This window comes from Palaemon carinicauda, chromosome 11, assembly GCF_036898095.1.
Source record: "Palaemon carinicauda isolate YSFRI2023 chromosome 11, ASM3689809v2, whole genome shotgun sequence".
Taxonomy (NCBI): Eukaryota; Metazoa; Arthropoda; class Malacostraca; order Decapoda; family Palaemonidae; genus Palaemon; species Palaemon carinicauda.
Genome location: NC_090735.1, coordinates 127478754 through 127488753, shown reverse-complemented (window position 1 = coordinate 127488753; position 10000 = coordinate 127478754). Strand labels below are relative to the sequence as shown.

At 34.4% G+C, this 10000-nt stretch overlaps 1 protein-coding gene across 2 annotated transcripts in view; it reads right to left on the bottom strand.

Moving 5' to 3' along the window:
• LOC137650201 (solute carrier organic anion transporter family member 74D-like) overlaps nucleotides 1-10000 on the bottom strand; it is a 407823-nt gene that overhangs the window by 382176 nt on the left and 15647 nt on the right. The window contains exon 1 of one of the 2 annotated variants that reach the window (XM_068383386.1): nucleotides 4389-4775. The exons of the other annotated variant lie outside the window; for it this stretch is intronic. The gene's annotated coding sequence lies outside the window, so the exon portion shown is untranslated. Of the gene's footprint in view, nucleotides 1-4388; nucleotides 4776-10000 lie in introns of those variants that run through there. 2 annotated transcript variants of the gene reach the window in all.

Genomic DNA, 10000 nt, shown 5'->3' with positions numbered 1-10000 from the left:
ATTATTGATAGCCGTTTTTCCATCCTACATTCATATTTGGGATCATCAGTATCATTATTGATAGCCGATTTTCCATCCTATATTCATATTTGGGATCATCAGTATTATTATCGATAGCCGATTTCCCATCCTACATTCATATTTGGGATCATCAGTATCATTATTGATAGCCGATTTTCCATCCTATATTCATATTTGGGATCATCAGTATTATTATCGATAGCCGATTTCCCATCCTACATTCATATTTGGGATCATCAGTATCATTATTGATAGCCGATTTTCCATCCTATATTCATATTTGGGATCATCAGTATTATTATCGATAGCCGATTTCCCATCCTACATTCATATTTGGGATCATCAGTATTATTATCGATAGCCGATTTCCCATCCTACATTCATATTTGGGATCATCAGTATCATTATTGATAGCCGATTTTCCATCCTATATTCATATTTGGGATCATCAGTATTATTATCGATAGCCGATTTCCCATCCTACATTCATATTTGGGATCATCAGTATTATTATCGATAGCCGATTTCCCATCCTACATTCATATTTGGGATCATCAGTATCATTATTGATAGCCGATTTTCCATCCTATATTCATATTTGGGATCATCAGTATTATTATCGATAGCCGATTTCCCATCCTACATTCATATTTGGGATCATCAGTATTATTATCGATAGCCGATTTCCCATCCTACATTCATATTTGGGATCATCAGTATCATTATTGATAGCCGATTTTCCAACCTACATTCATATTTGGGATCATCAGTATTATTATCGATAGCCGATTTCCCATCCTACATTCATATTTGGGATCATCAGTATCATTATTGATAGCCGATTTTCCATCCTATATTCATATTTGGGATCATCAGTATTATTATCGATAGCCGATTTCCCATCCTACATTCATATTTGGGATCATCAGTATCATTATTGATAGCCGATTTTCCATCCTATATTCATATTTGGGATCATCAGTATTATTATCGATAGCCGATTTCCCATCCTACATTCATATTTGGGATCATCAGTATCATTATTGATAGCCGATTTTCCATCGTACATTCATATTTGGGATCATCAGTATTATTATCGATAGCCGATTTCCCATCCTACATTCATATTTGGGATCATCAGTATCATTATTGATAGCTGATTTTCCATCCTATATTCATATTTGGGATCATCAGTATTATTATCGATAGCCGATTTCCCATCCTACATTCATATTTGGGATCATCAGTATTATTATCGATAGCCGATTTCCCATCCTACATTCATATTTGGGATCATCAGTATCATTATTGATAGCCGATTTTCCATCCTATATTCATATTTGGGATCATCAGTATTATTATCGATAGCCGATTTTCCATCCTACATTCATATTTGGGATCATCAGAATTATTATCGATAGCCGATTTTCCATCCTACATTCATATTTGGGATCACCAGTATCATTATTGATAGCCGATTTTCCATCCTACATTCATATTTGGGATCATCAGTATCATTATTGATAGCTGATTTTCCATCCTACATTCATATTTGGGATCACCAGTATTATTATTGATAGCCGATTTTCCATCCTACATTCATATTTGGGATCACCAGTATTATTATTGATAGCCGATTTTCCATCCTACATTCATATTTGGGATCATCAGTTATATTATCGATAGCCGATTTTCCATCCTACATTCATATTTGGGATCATCAGTATCATTATTGATAGCCTGTTTTCCATCCTTATTCTTCTAGTTTTTACTGTCAGACATACGGTGAAAATTCTTATTTTCTAAAAATGCTTATCAAAAATTTCATTATCAGCTATTTTTCTTAACTTCACTAAAAGTCAAAATCCAGTTTCCCTTCCCTTTACAATTTCCTTACTATTCCAGTCACATTCCCCTTAGTCATCAGTTTTCCTCCTTTTTTTTTCTTCTTTTTTCTTTTTGTCAATTTTTCTCGACAATTTCATTAGCAGCCAACTTTTGCTTTCGTCGTTAAATGGATCGCTGGAAATCTATTTTTCATCCTTGATATTTTCATGGGGAGGCGTAATTCTGTTCTACTTTATAGTCGTATCAATTTTTTTTTATTGTATTTTTGTTTAGATGTTTTCAGTGTTCTTCTTCTTCTTCTTCTTCTCCTTCTTCTTCTTCTTCTTCTTCTTCTTCTTCTTTGTGTACATCTTTTCCCACCTTTATTTTCAGAAGAAGAACATTGAAAATATTTAAACATAAATATAACAAAAAAATATATTTATTTTCAATGTTCTTCTTCTTCTTCTGAAAATTTAGGTGGGAAAAGATGCAGACAAAGAAGAAGAAGAAAAAAAAAGGATGGGGGTTTGGGAAAACCTTTAGGTCTATCTGCTGAGTCATCAGCAGTCATTGCCTGGCCCCCCTTGGTCCTAGCTTGGGCGCTGATCATATGTATTTATAGTCAGTCTCTAGGGCATTGTCCTGCTTGATAGGGCAATGTCACTGTCCCTTGCCTCTGCCATTTTCAATGTTCTTCTAAATTGTCATTATCGTCTCGATCTTTGTCTCATTCTTTGTCTTTTTTTTTTTTTTTTTTTTTTTTTTTTTTTTTTTTTTTTTTTTTTTTTTTTTTTTTTTTGGTCAGATTTGACGTCATACTGCAGCTAATTCTTTTATATCTCATCACTAAGGTTCTTGTAATTTTAAATTGCATGTAAATTTTCTACAAACCTTATTTTCCCTTTCTCGTAGTTGCCTTAGTAATGTGAAATAACGCAATGGAAATAAATTCGGGTCAAATGACTCCTGAAGTTATAGTTGTCACAACAATGTGTATCTGAAAGTAGTGGACCTGAGCGAACTTTCATTGCTTTTCGGAAGGTCTGATCCTTACATGCTCTTTGGACTTCTAGCAATTGTTTTAGTTTAGTTTTGCTTTCCTTCATATGTTCTACTTAGTTTTGCGTCAATTTTTATTTCTTGTGACTGAGGTATGTACTTAACAAGTAGAACGCATTCGTTTTGTCCATAGTTAAATAAGCTTTTATTACACTCTTCCTCGCTTTCCATTTTTTATTCCCAGACCAAAAGACTTAAAATATTTATCTGAATCTCATGTACCAACTTTGTTATTCAACGTGAAAATAACAAATATTCCAGAAGAAATGAATTCATAATTATTGCAGCACTTTAAGGGTTTAAAGGTCACTCGTGAATGGCAGAGGCAAGGGACAGTGACATTGCCCTATCAAACAGGACAATGCCCTAGAGACTGACCACATATACAGTACATATGGTCAGCGCCCAAGCCCCCTCTTCACCCAAGCTAGGACCAAGGAAGTCCAGGCAATGGCTGCTGATGACTCAGCAGATACACCTAAAGGCTCTCCCAAAACCCCCAATCCTTAGTTTTCAAGGATGGCGAGGTTGCAGCGGCCAAAGAAACTAATAGAGTTTGAGCGGGACTCGATCCCCAGTCTGGCGTTCACCAGTCGAGGACGTTACCACATCGGCCGCCACAACCCCTAAAGTCTTACATACAAAGACTAAAAGTTATTGGATTACTGTGTATGAATATTTTCCCCTTCAGTCATACAGTAAGGCTCGCTTAAGATCTTTAGCCAGATCATATTTTGGGGGGCTCTAAGAATTTCCGTAGGTCCCACCCAACGAAATTAATTAATGTCGGCTATTTATTGATGTGTCTGTATCAGTAAGTAGCCTGAGAATGTCACGTTTAAAACTCCTGTTTAATCTCGGATAAACTTGCGTACGTTTTTACTTGTCTTGAATAAATTCAGAACCGGACGTTCAAATAAAAGGAGAGAGAGAGAGAGAGAGAGAGAGAGAGAGAGAGAGAGAGAGAGAGAGAGAGAGAGAGAGAGAGAGAGAGAAATTTCTACACATGTACAGCCAATAGGTAGTGTCGACACGAGAATAGTTACAGGTGGTTTTTAATTATTGGAGCCAAATGTACCTCTACTGTAGGTTCTAAAGCTTTTAAATATGTCGCCCCACGACTATATATCATGATCCTACTAGAAACCCGAAGGATTGAAGATAATGAGGCCTTCTATAAGAAGTTGAAGACACTCTTCGATTATGTGGATTTGACATTTAACACGGAATACACTGTGATAATCTAAATACCTAAGAGTGTATACGACAAACAAACCGTGTAGGTTCCTTTATGACACAGGGTTTTTATGTGTGACGGGACCAGGAAAACAGCCATTAAATTAAGTCAAGTAAAGTAAGCTGTAGCAGACAAACTCATTTTGTACAAAGATAAGAATGGAACGGAGGTTTTGAAATTTCTGTTTGCGTGAAATGTAATAATGAAATGCTAAAAAAAATTAAAACCTGGTTGTACTCACGTTGATCAACTTTCTTCTATAGGCTTAGTTGGTAGGCCTGCATTTCACTCGTGTCACAATCCTAGCAGATGAGAGTTCTTTCTGCAGATACACTGTGTCATTAATTTGACCATCAAAGACTAGAAACTTGGAATATTCAGTCTAGATAATTAGTAACTGACTACTTTAATGTATAAACACTTGTTTATCGTTCCCGTTCGGTTATTACGGTTCGTCAAACTTAATTACGAAGTTGACTCTTTTCGAAATCATTTCTAAATGGAATTTTTAATAAGATTAATCTCTTAACTGCCTGATTTCTCTGAAGAAAGAATTGGCGAACGCGAAAATGTTTCGAGTCGACCCGAGTTTACCTGTGTTACGAAAGCGTTAAGAAACTGACGCCCTCTGAGGAGAGTTTGGGTCATCTTTGACGGGGTGATTCAACTCTTATCGAAATGATAGTGGTTCACCTCCGAGATAACAGAACAGTCCCTATGTTTCCAACTTTTTTTTTTATCTTTGTTCGTGCGTGCGTTCAGATAGCCCGGAGCCTATCTCCAGATTGCCCGGAGCTTATCTCCGGGAAGGGGCTCTTAGGCTAGAAGTCATAGTCCCCACCATCTTATCGTAGACATTATTCCTATAATTCATTTTAATTTATTATATCATTAAAATTTTCGTGTTGTTTTATACATCAGTTACCGTTAATAGTAAGCTCATATTTTTGGTTCTTTTATAATCTTATAGAATATATATTTAACTTTAACATCTTGACATAATAACACAAAAAAAAAAAAAAACAGGAAAATAGACAATTTGGTTATTTAAGGTTTCATGTGTTATTCAATGAATATAGCATATAATAGGAAGCTATTTACATAAGAAAATTTAGTAAATGGTGAAAAATGGAAAGATTGATTATCTAGCAGATAGGTGAAATGCAGATTAAGCGGTAAATGAACACAAAGAGAGCCCTAATGGACAGTTATCAAACTTTGGGTAATTATCGTATCTCGAGTAGTGTTTTATCAATTTGAAAACCATACATGCGACATTTAGTAGTCTTTTTTTTTTCCCCTCTGTTTTGCTTATGTCTCAGCTACAGGTTTTTCTGTATATTGAGAATTTATTATTATTATTATTATTATTATTACTTACTAAGCTACAACCCTAGTTGGAAAAGCAGTATGCTATAAGCCCAGGGGCTCCAACAGGGAAAATAGCTCAGTGCGGAAAGGAAAAAAGGAAAATAAAATATTCTAAGAAGAGTAACAACAATAAATATCTCCTATATAAACTATAAAAACTTTAACAAAACAAGAGGAAGAGAAATAAGATAGGAGAGTGTGCTCGAGTGTACCCTCAAGCAAGAGAACTCTAACCCAAGACAGTGAAAGGCCATGGTACAGAGGCTATGGCACTACCCAAGACTAGAGAACAGTGGTTTGATTTTGGAGTGTCCTTCTCCTAGAAGAGCTGCTTACCATAGCTAAAGAGTCTCTTCTACCCTTACCAAGAGGAAAGTGGCACTGAACAATTACAGTGCAGTAACCCCTTGGGTGATGAAGAATTGTTTGGTAATCTGTGTTGTCAGGTGTATGAGGATAGAGGAGAATATGTAAAGAATATGCCAGACTATTCAGTGTGTATGTAGGCAAAGGGAAAATGAACCGTAACCAGAGAGGAGGATCCAATGTAGTACTGTCTGGCCAGTCAAAAGACCCCATAACTCTCTTAATAATAATAATAATAATAATAATAATAATAATAATAATAATGATAATAATAATTTTAATCATAATATTAATAACAATAATAACAATAATAATAATAATGATATTAATAATAATAATAATAATAATAATAATAAGGATTTGAGAAGCTACAAACTGCACACCATTTAAATTTGAATTTTACAGCTCTTAGTACTGCGTAATAATAATAATAATAATAATAATAATTTGAGAACTTACATACCGCACACCATTTAAATTTGAATTTTACAGCTCTTAGTACTGCGTAATAATAATAATAATAATAATAATAATAATAATAATAATAATAATAATAATTTGAGAACTTACATACCGCACACCATTTAAATTTTAATTTTACAGCTCTTAGTGCTGCGTATTAATAATAATGATAATAATGATGATAATAATAATAATGATAATAATAATGATAATTTGAGAAGTTACATACCGCACACCATTTAAATTCTAATTATACAGCTCTAAGTACTGCGTGGGAAACTGAACTTTTTACTCAAATATTTTCCATCTTTAATGCAGTATTAAAAACTCATATAGTAAAACTAGGCTACTGCTTAAATGAACTCTTCAATTCACTAAAATATGATCATGAAGATTATTCATTCTATTATTTAGCAATCAGTTGCATTTGTTAGTCCAAATGCCTCTTTTCTCAACACCAACGACACCTTTATAATCACTTGACCCTAATAAAAGCTCGCTATTATTATGCAGGTGGTTTTAAATCATTGGAGCCAACTGTACCTCTACTGTATGTTCTAAAGCTTTCAAATATTGTGAGAATATACTTGAAAAATCTTCCCGATTTTGTCATTCACCTGGCTGATGAATTTTTCAAGTCTGCTGGCTGATTGCAGCGCTCTAGAGAAGAGAATTATCCGGAAAATAGAAAAAATTGGATAAGAATATAAACTCTGCCGATGCAGCCATTACTTTTAACTCAACCTGCTTAAAAGAGGGTCTCCTACCACGATATTATTATTATTATTATTATTATTATTATTATTATTATTATTATTATTATTATTATTATTATTATTGGGGGACAAAAAAAACAGGTTCTATACTGTTTTACTTCAAACGGTACAAAATGAAATATAGATATGATTTGACTATTCCTTTAGTACTGTTTGAAGTAAAAATACCCTAGAAATTTATTATTATTATTATTATTATTATTGTGGTTGTTGTTCTTGTTAAGTGAAAGCACTTGTACTTATTTACTTATTGCATTGTTACTTGTTTTAGATGAGTTTTTTTTTTTTTTTTTTTTATTATTGGGAAAATCGTTTGGTGAGGAAGGTTTTAGATTGCTCATATGAATTCACGTAACAACCGTTCAACTGACATTCTCAAGAGCTAAATCACGGTTCAGGCAATGGTTACGACATGGAATTAATATAATTTGCTTACTCTTATGGAGGTCATGGATATACCCTCATTTATTCCTGACCGTATAGGTTATGGTGACCGATGCGGTAACGTCCCTGACTGGTGAACGCCAGACTGGGGTTCGAGTCCCGCTCAGTCTCGATAGTTTCTTAGGTCGCTACAATCTCACCATCCTTGTGAGCTGAGGATGCAGGGTTTGGGGGAGCCTCTAGGTCTATCTGCTGAGTCATCAGCATCCACTGCCTGGCCCTCGTTGGTCCTAGCTTGGGTGGAGAAGGGCTTGGGCGCTGATCATATGCATATACAGTATGGTCAGTCTCTAGGGCACTGACCTGTTCGATAGGGCAATGTCAATGTCCCTTGCCTCTGTCATTCATGAATGGCCTTTAAACCTTTAATAGAAGTAAAAGTGGAGGGGCGAGTAATAATTGGGATTTAAGCTCAATTATTATTATTATTGCTATTATTATTATTATTACTTGCTAAACTACAACCCTAGTTGGAAAAGCTAGATGCTATAAGCCCCGGGCCCCAGCAGGGAAAATAGCCCTGTAAGGACAGGAAACAAGGAAAAATTAAATTTTTCAAGAACAGTAACAACACTAAAATAAATATTTCCCATATAAACTATAAAGACTTCGACAAAACAAGAGGAAGAGAAATTAGATAGAATATTGGGCCCGAGTGTACCCTCAAGCAAGGGAACTCTACTCCAAGACAGTGAAAGACAATGGTACAGAGGCTATGGCACTACCCAAGACTAGGAATAAAGTTCGTAAGTCTCGGAATAAAAGGATATTCATCATCATCATCTCCTCATACCCAAAACGCCTCGGTTAGATTTCGCCAGTCGTCTCTATCTTGAGCTTTGAAATCAATACTTCTCCATTTATCGTCTCCTACTTCGTGGTCCTCAGCCATGTAGTCCTGGGTTTTCCAACGGAAATTAGAAACTATTTAAGGCAGAGTGACCTTTAGACATGTACAGGTGGAAGTTTAGTTTCCTGAAATTAGGAAATATATTTCTAAAATAACTTTGATATATTTAGAGGATGATTTTAGACCTACCATTCCACTCAGAAATTTTTCTCATTTATTAATATTATTATTATTATTATTAATTGCTAAGCTACAACCCTAATTGGAAAAGCAGGATGCATAAGCCCAGTGGCTCCAACAGGGAAAATAGCCCAATGAGGATTGAACACAAGCAAAAATAAAATATTTTAAGAACAGTAACAACATTGAAATATATATTCCTTATATAAACTGTAAAAACTTTAACAAAACAAGGGGTAGAGAAGTAGCTAGAATAGTTTGCCCGAGTGTACCCTCAAGCAAGAGAACCCAATGGCCTGTATATTTCGTTTTTCTTTTATCCATGCAGCAGTCTTCATAGATTTCTCAAACCTTTCGATGATAAGATCATTGTTTATTTATTTCCCACTGAGGATTCGAACCTATGACTTCCAGCATGAGAGATGGTGGTGCTATCAACGTAGCCACAAAAGTCTTTAAAGATATTTTAATACTAGCTTTTAACTTGTACCTTGGAAATGTTACTTTGTCAAGTAATCCAGATAGTGCTACCTTTTGGCCCTGGGTTTTTCGCTGAATACTCAGGTTACTCCTTGACGAGTATCAAATGCTTGGGTTTAAACCCTTTTTACCTTTGTGGCCAGGTTGGTAGCGTCTTGCCCTCGCCTGAATGGTTTAGTGATGGATACAGGTATGAGATAGATATATCTTTTTATTAAGCACGTTATTGTAATTCTTTCAGCATCATCATCATTGTTATTATTATTATTATTATTATTATTATTATTATTATTGTTATTATTATTATTATTATTATTATTTTTTATTATTATAATAATGATAATAATAATTATTATTATTATTTGTAGTAGTAGTAGTAGTAGTAGTAGTAGTTGTAGTAGTTTATCGTCAAAAGTGGTAGAAGTAGCAGTAGTAGTTTATCGTCAATAGTAATAGTAATGATACTGCACCACCAAGAGCAGTAGTAGCATTCCTTGCCCAAATAAACAAAAACGCTCTCATGAATTAGATAACTTCTCAAATTCATGAGGACCCCATAAACAAAAATGCTATAATATCAAATGATCTCATATCTTGTAATACGCAGTTGTCTGTTTAGCATTCAGACACAGTCCAATCAATGTACCAGTAGTTCAGTCTCTACATTCAATTGATTTACATTAGATTATATGCAGCCTTTATGTCGTATGCTATAAGGGTACTATTTTTATATTAGTATACCATTATAATTTGCGTATTTTCTTGCGTAAAACGTCTATATAAGTTGCATTCAAAACTTATACTGGTTCATTTTTTTAAGTTTGCTATTTACCCATTATTATTTAGGTTTTTCCAATTTGTATATTCGTATTAGATCGATGAATTTTAGGCAACGATAATAAAAAAACCTTTCTTAAAACTACG